Here is a 7,896-nt window from a genome sequence, read left to right on the forward strand (position 1 = left end):
CTGAATTATGTAATCAATACCAGATGTTTGTAATTGATTACTAGCAACAACACTTCAAAAAAAACTTTGAAAAGTCATGACCCTTCAAAATATAACTGTATAATCGATTACCAGAAACCTGTAATCGATTACCAGTGAAGAATTTCAGAAAAAGCTTTTTGAAAAGACACATCTCTTCAAACCATTTTGAAAAAGCACAAAGAGCCTATATATGTGTGTGTTTGACTTCGAAAAGAAAGTGAGAGATATTCACAAAGAACTTAATTGTCAAATGCTCTCTCAACAACTCTTGGGCAAACACTTGCAAATCTATTAAGAATTCATCTAGGAACTACAAATTGTATTATCATCTCTAAAAGAGAGAAATTCCTCTAGGAACTTCAAATTGTTTCATCCACTCTGAAGGAGAGAAATCTTTTTGTTCATCTCAGAAAGTCAGTTGTAATCAAGAGACATGTTGTCTCTTGGAGAATCTTTGAATACAAGGGTGAGGAATCCCAAGGTGTATTCAAAGTCTGTAAAGGATTCACAGAGATGGTGAAAAATCTCAAGTGGGTTGCTTGAGGACTAGACGTAGGCACGGGAAGTGACCAAACCAATATAAATCAAGTTTGCATTTCTCTCTTTCCTCGTCTCATTTATGTTATTGCAATCAATTTTGTCTTGCATGGTTAAAGAACATTATTAAATTGATTGTTGCTTCTTCTTTTGCATTTTGAGCCTATCATTTAGAAGGGGATTAAAAGTTTGTTAGTGAAAAATTTTGAAACTTAATTCACCCCCCCCCCCCTCTTAAGTTATTGAGGTCACTTGTCCAACATCTCCCACATGCACCGTCCTGCAAGGCGAACTACTTGTTGGTACCCCTTCATCGATTGAATCATGGAAGCTATCATACCCCTGGGTTGGAAACCACTCAACCTAGAGCGGTATGATGGGACCACCAATCAAGATGAACATCTGGATACTAAATAATTTGTACACTAATGACAATGCAATCTTGTGTTGTTTCTTTCCAACGTCCCTCAAAGGGGTGGCATTAACCTGGTACGGTGGACTTCCTCCAAGGTCCATCGACAGCTTCAACATTCTTGTTGAGCACTTTAGTGCGTAACATGCAACCAGTCGGTCACATCGTATGACATTGACTGCTATGACCAGCCTACGTCAAGCAAATGATGAATCTCTCTGAAAATCAGGGACAGGTTTGGGCGCATTGTTGTCCAAATCCGTAATCTCAACCCATAGGTAGCATTCCACTCCATTCTCCTTGCTCTACAACCTGACAAGTTCGCGGACAGTTTGTGCCAAAAATCCCTAGTAGCATGGACGAGTAGTGCGAACAAGCCAACGGTTACATCCAGATGGAAGAGATATCCAGGTACAAGAATGAGGTCCAACAACCCGGACAAAAGTGCAACAAGCGAGAAGGAAACACCAAGACTAATTCACACAAGTCATACAAGTGGCACAAGTCGGACAAGCGCTAATCTTTCCCAAAAGGGCCCAGGTACAAGTGTTACACACTCTTGACGGCCAATCACATTACAATCAAGGGTTTAATCGTCGATGCAAATACCTCTTACTTTGCTTTGATTAGTAGGAAAACGCTCAACGAGCTCGGAGTCATCGTCTCCATATCCCATCTGAAGATGAAGTTCCCCACCTTGACGGGAGAGATTGTGACCATCAAGGAAGATCAAAAATAGGCACGACAGTGCTACACGAAAAGCCTAAAGTAGCACCCTATCCTCCTACCAGGGAGCCTGCCAAGCCTCACCCCACGACGGATGGTGCCACTCAAGTCATGAGCCTGGACAAAGGGTCTCTAGTCTGAGCCCTGACCATCTACCAAGCAAGCCTAGACGATGTTAACTCATTGGCAAGTGCACCAAATTGTCACAAGTAGTAAAGTAAAGCGGAAGTCTGAGTGTCAAGTCCACATGGACTTTGTTTGTACTTAGATTGGTGAAAACCCAATTTTGAAGCAATTGATAGAAAAGATAAGGAATTGCAAGTGAGAAATTAAAGGGGAACATAAAAGGCAAAAAGACAAGAAAAATAAACAATAATTTAAATGCAAAGGATGAATTCAAAATGCAAATGTGTTGGGGCCTAACATGCCAAAACTACTTGTGATGCAATGTTAATAATTTTTCTCTATCTAATGTTATCTCAGTTTTTACCCGTATCTACTATGATACTCTATCTTTGGTTCCCCGCATGAAGAGCCTAATTTATCTATTTTCTTTCCCAAATTCCTTTGCATAGATAAAATAGTAAATTGCATTAAGATTAAAGATGCATGAAATAGGATAAACAAAATATCACTCTATTTCTAGACATGATTTCATTTATATGTCATTTCCTAGTTCTCTAGAAAATAACAATTTTCCAATGCATTACCTCCTAAATAATACATGAACATGGGTGATCAGACCATAATCAATAACAATAAAGCACACAAAAAAACAATAAAAATTGGAATTGCATTAAATAGATAATAAGGAAGAGTTACATTACAAGAGTTTGGCCTACCAGGCTCCTAATAATGGGAGGTTTAGCCCATCATTGACATGAGAGGCTTTACACTTTAGGGGTTGATGGAGATAAAAGAAAAAGATGGATGAATAATGAAAGAGAGAAGGGAAAAATGACTAAAGAAAAAGGGTTTTCCCTATTAGAGATGCTTAGGCTTTGGGTGTATTCAATAGAGAGCTTTGGGTCTCGGTGTGTCTTTCTCCTTTACTTCCTACTCCTTTTATACGCCTAAGGTAGCTTAAAATTCACGCAACCTCGCGCTAAGCGTTCCCTTCTGGGCTTAGCAAGTATGGTAGTGATCATGCATTGAGTGTGGCGACATTTGGGCTTAGCAATATGGCGTCAATCGCACGCTTAGCGCGGGATTCACACTAAGCGCACCTTTGGGCTTCTTCGTGGGTCTTCTTCATGCTAAGCTTGTGCTAGCCACTAAGTGAGTTGACGTGCTGAGCCTGTCTTATACGCTAAACGAGTTGTCCTAATCTTCAACTTTTTCTTCAAGTTTTTGCATCAATTTTTCCTCCCAAGCACTTGTAATTTCCTTCTTTTGAATCCTGCTGGTCAAAAATTAAAATGATATTAAAATCCTCATTATTCCATTTAAAACAACAGTAAAGTAGACAAATTCTAATCATTCTTAGTCAAAATTGAAAATCAATTAAACCCAAATTTTGCATTTATCAAACGATGTATTCGATATAGATCCGCACGATGACACTTTTGATAGAGGCCCAAAGCTTATTGAAGAACTCATTAAATTGCAACTCGGACCCAAACCAAGGCAGTACGCAGCTTAGCAGGGACCTCATCAGCAATGAGCACAAACGCATAGTCGATGTCCTACACAAGAACGTTGACCTGTTCGCTTGGCAGCCATTTGACATGCTGGGAATCCACCTTAGCACTATCTGCCATAAGCTCATTATTTGTCCCTTGGCCAAACCGGTATCACAAAAGAAGAGGAAGATGGGAGAAGAATGACGCAAAGCGATTAATGAAGAAGTGGACAAGCTCCTCAAAGCCATCTTCATCAGAGAAGTTAGGTATTCCACCTGGCTTGCCAATGTCGGCATGGTAAAAAAAGTCAACGGAAAATGGAGAATGTGTATCGACTACATTGATATGAACATGGTATGTCCCAAGGATGCATACCCTTTGCCTAACATCAACAGGCTAATCGACAAAGTGTCTAGGTTCCAAGTACTAAGCTTCCTAGACGCCTATTCCGAATACAACCAGATAGGATGCATGCTCCAGACGAGGAGAAAACGACATTCATCACTGAAGATGCCAACTTTGCTATAGGGTCATGCCTTTTAGCCTTAAAAATACAAGCACTACATACTAGAGTTGATGGGATGGGTTTTCAAATAGTAGATCAGATGAAATGTTGAGGTCTACGTCGATTACATGGTGGTTAAATCCCACAGCCTAGCCCAACACGTGGCAAACCTGGAAGAGGTATTCGGAGAAATCCAAAAATATGACATGCGCCTCAACCTAGAAAAATGTACTTTCGAGGTTGGTGGAGACAAGTTCCTAGGCTTTATGATCACACATCGGGGAACAAAAGCCAACACCGACAAATGCACAAGCATACTAGAGATGCAAAGTCCTACAAACGTCAAAGAAGTCCAGAAGTTGAATGGTAGACTAGCATCTCTATCCAGGTTCCTCCCTAAGCTCACATAAAAGGAGAAACCATTCTACAAATTGCTCAAGAAAACAGAGCCATTCTTATGAGACGAAACCTTTGAACAAGCCTTCTTGGCCTTTAAGAAGACTATTGTCAGACCACCAGTCCTGAGTCGACCCAGGCCAAGAGTACCCCTACTTCTATATCTTTCAGTAGGTGGCGAAGTCGTTAGCTCAACCCTCATACAAGAGGAAGGGAAACACCAACTTCCTATTTACTTCACCAGCCGTTTACTCCATGACACCGAGAAACGCTACCAAATGATAGACAAGGTGTCTCTAGCACTCATTACCTCGGTCTGATGTCTCAGGCCATACTTTCTGAGTCACCAAGTGGTAGTTAAGAGGAACTACCCCATCAAACAGGTTTTGAGAAAGCCTGAATTGACAGGGAGAATGGTGGCATGATTTGAAAAAATTTTAGAGTTCGATCTCCAATATGAACCCTGCGGCCCCATGAAGACATAGCTCATGGCAGACATCTTGGCAGAATTTGCTAAGAACAACCAAACCACCCTAGATTGTGGAGCCTCTACATTGACGGTGCATCCAACATGAAGGGGAACGGGGCAAGAATCATCCTCGAAGGACCTGACAATGTCACTCTAGAGAAATCCCCCAAGCTCAACTTCAAAGCCTCAAACAATCAGGCCGAGTACGAAGCACTCATTATAGGTCTAAAACTAACAAGAGAAGTCACAGCTAAGAAGCTACGATGCTACACAGACTCGCATCTTGTCCAAGGGCAAGTTGCCAACAGATACCAAACAAAGGAAATAATGTTGCTCAAGTACTATCAAATTTCCAAAACTTTCATTGACAACTTCGAATGCTTTGATATGTTCTACATACCCAGGGAGAGCAACACCAGAGCAGACTTGCTCTCCAAGCTGGCTAACACCAAAAAGACCGAGTACCTCCAGCCTATCATTAAGGAGACACTCCAAACTCCCACCATAGACACTGAGGAAGTTATGGCAGGAGAAGACGAGGAACCAGACTACATAACCCCTTACAAGAATTTCCTAATCCGAGGGATGTTGCCGTCAAATGAGAATGAAGCCTGATGCCTAAAAAGGAAGGCTAGCTACTATGTCATCCTTGATGGGGAACTATTCAAAAAAGGGTTGACAACACCCCTGCAAAAATGCCTAAAATAGCCAATAGACAAACTATGTCATGAAAGAACTTCATGAAGGGATATGCGGTTTCCACACCGGGGGACGCGCCCTTGCAACAAAAGTGGTGTGTGCTGGCTACTACTGGCCAACACTTAGGGCAAACGCCCTTGACTTCACAAAGAGATGCAAATGATGCTGAGAGTTTACAGAAATTCCATGCATCCCTCCTTACAATCTCCATAGTTTGAGGTCCCCTTGGCCCTTTTCCATGTGGGGAATAGACATACCGGCACCACTGCCAAAGGCCCTAGGAGCAGTCAAATATCTACTAGTTGTTATCGACTACTTTACCAAGTGGATGGAGGCAAGTCCACTCCAAGAAATCACAGCCAACGAGGTGGAGAAGTTCACCTGGAAACACCTCATATGCAGGCATGGCCTCCTGTACACCATTGTCACCAACAATAACACCCAATTCAAAACTCAGACTTATGAAGACTTCCTGATGAGGCTGGGCGTCAAACACCTCACCACCTCTGTCAAGCATCCCCAAACCAACGGTCAAGCAAAGGCAGCTAACAGAGCCATCCTTAGGGGCCTACCGTTTCTAACAGAGCCACCTCATCACCTCTGTCAAACATCCCTAAGTGTAAAGGTATGTGGAAAAAGGAACCCCTAGTATACTCAGGACCTACCATTGTTCACCCTAGATAGCAATCAAGGAAACTTCTTATTGACTCACATATGGAATAGACATCATGATCCCTGTTGAAGTTGGGGAACCGTCAACAAGGAGAGTCTTGTTTCAAAAACAACAAAATGAAGAAAACAAGAGGACTAAAGACAATAGATGAAGCCCAAGAGATAGCCAAAATCAAAGAAGAAGCTACCAAGCTTCGAGCATCAAGAAGATATAATACATTGAATAAAATTCTACATCCGGAGCTTGTCAAACCCAAGGTCCACCCTTGGTGAGTCTCACCAAAATCTAGGATGGACATGTTGTTGGTCGTTTCTCCAAAGACTTGTCAAACCCAAGGTCTGACCTTGGTGAGTCTCTTTTCTCCAAAGGCTCGTCAAACCCAAGGTCCACCCTTGGTAAGTCTCTCCAAAACCTATGACAAACTATTCCTTGGTCGCTTCTCCAAAGGCTCACAAAACCCAAGGTTCGCCCTTGGCGAGTCTCACAGACTCGTCGAACCCATAGTTTGCCCTTGGTGAGTCTCGGTTCTCCAAAGGCTCGTAAAACCCAAGGTCCGCCCTTAGTGAGTCTCATAGGCTTGTCAAACCTATGGTTCGCCCTTGGTGAGTCTCACCAAAATCTAGGACAGATGTGTCGCTAGTCTTTTCTCCAAAGACTCGTCAAACCCAAGATCCGCCCTTGATGAGTCTTTTTTCTCCAAAGGCTTGTCAAACCCAAGGTCCTCCCTTGGTGAGCCTCAATGCAGCTCTACAGGTTTGCCAAACCCAAGGTCAGCCCTTGGTGAGCCTCACCAAAACCCAAGGCAAACACATCTTCTGTTGCTAAGTTCCATCTCCATATCAAGGTACACAAGGTCTACCCTTGACAATATGCCCTATTCCTAACTTTTATCTATGCAAGAATACAAGTATGAAGGAACATCAAAAACCCAAGGTTCTTCTTTGGTACAAAAACCCAAGGTTCTCCTTTGGTACAAAAACCCAAGGTCCACCCTTGGTACGCACTCCTACAAAACCCAAGGCACCCCTTTGGTCAGCTCACTCCTTAAGAACCACGATGACCACAATCAAAAGGTTCAGGTTCCACAAGACGAACTACCACCAGACTGGTCTATAAGACCTTTAATCAGGTGGAAATCATACTAACTCCTCACAACCATCAGAGGAGAAGCTCCATAGGTCAAGTGACCTATCACTGGACTGGTTGATAAAACCTTTAACCAAGTGCAAATCAAACCAACTCCTCACAAGTATCAAGGGAAAAGCTCCACAAAGCAAAATGAAGCACCACCAGATGAGTGACAAGACCTTTAATTAGGTTGAAATCAAACCTAAGATGATCTCGTGTCATCTACTTCTTTACTTCACACAAGACCATCAAGGTCTTGCTTCCTACATTAACAAAGAATTCACTCTCATCACGACGGGCTATTCATACTACCACAAGTAACGGAGCATTGCATACACAATGGCAAACACACAAGATATAACAGCAATGCAAACTTTGTTAACAAAGTAATAATGCAAATGCATTAGAAGAAAAATTGTCATAATTACAAAGCCTATGCGACCAAAGTCCAACAATAAAGAAAAACAAAGAAACATCGGCCTAAAAATTAGCCCCAACATCCTGTTCCTTGGCATCCTCCTTCTTAGCAGCAATATCTTTCTCATCAATCAGAACACTGTCCTTCATGTCCTTGAAAAGGTCAAAAAGACCAAAGTCAAGGTCCTTGGCGAAGAACTCAACCTGTCAGACGGCCTTGTTAAAGTCTTTTTCATCATATTCCACAACTTCCTTCTTGTACATTAGCAACTCCTCTTCAAGCTCTTTGCT

The sequence above is a fragment of the Glycine max genome, chromosome 1 (assembly GCF_000004515.6).
Source record: "Glycine max cultivar Williams 82 chromosome 1, Glycine_max_v4.0, whole genome shotgun sequence".
Taxonomy (NCBI): Eukaryota; Viridiplantae; Streptophyta; class Magnoliopsida; order Fabales; family Fabaceae; genus Glycine; species Glycine max.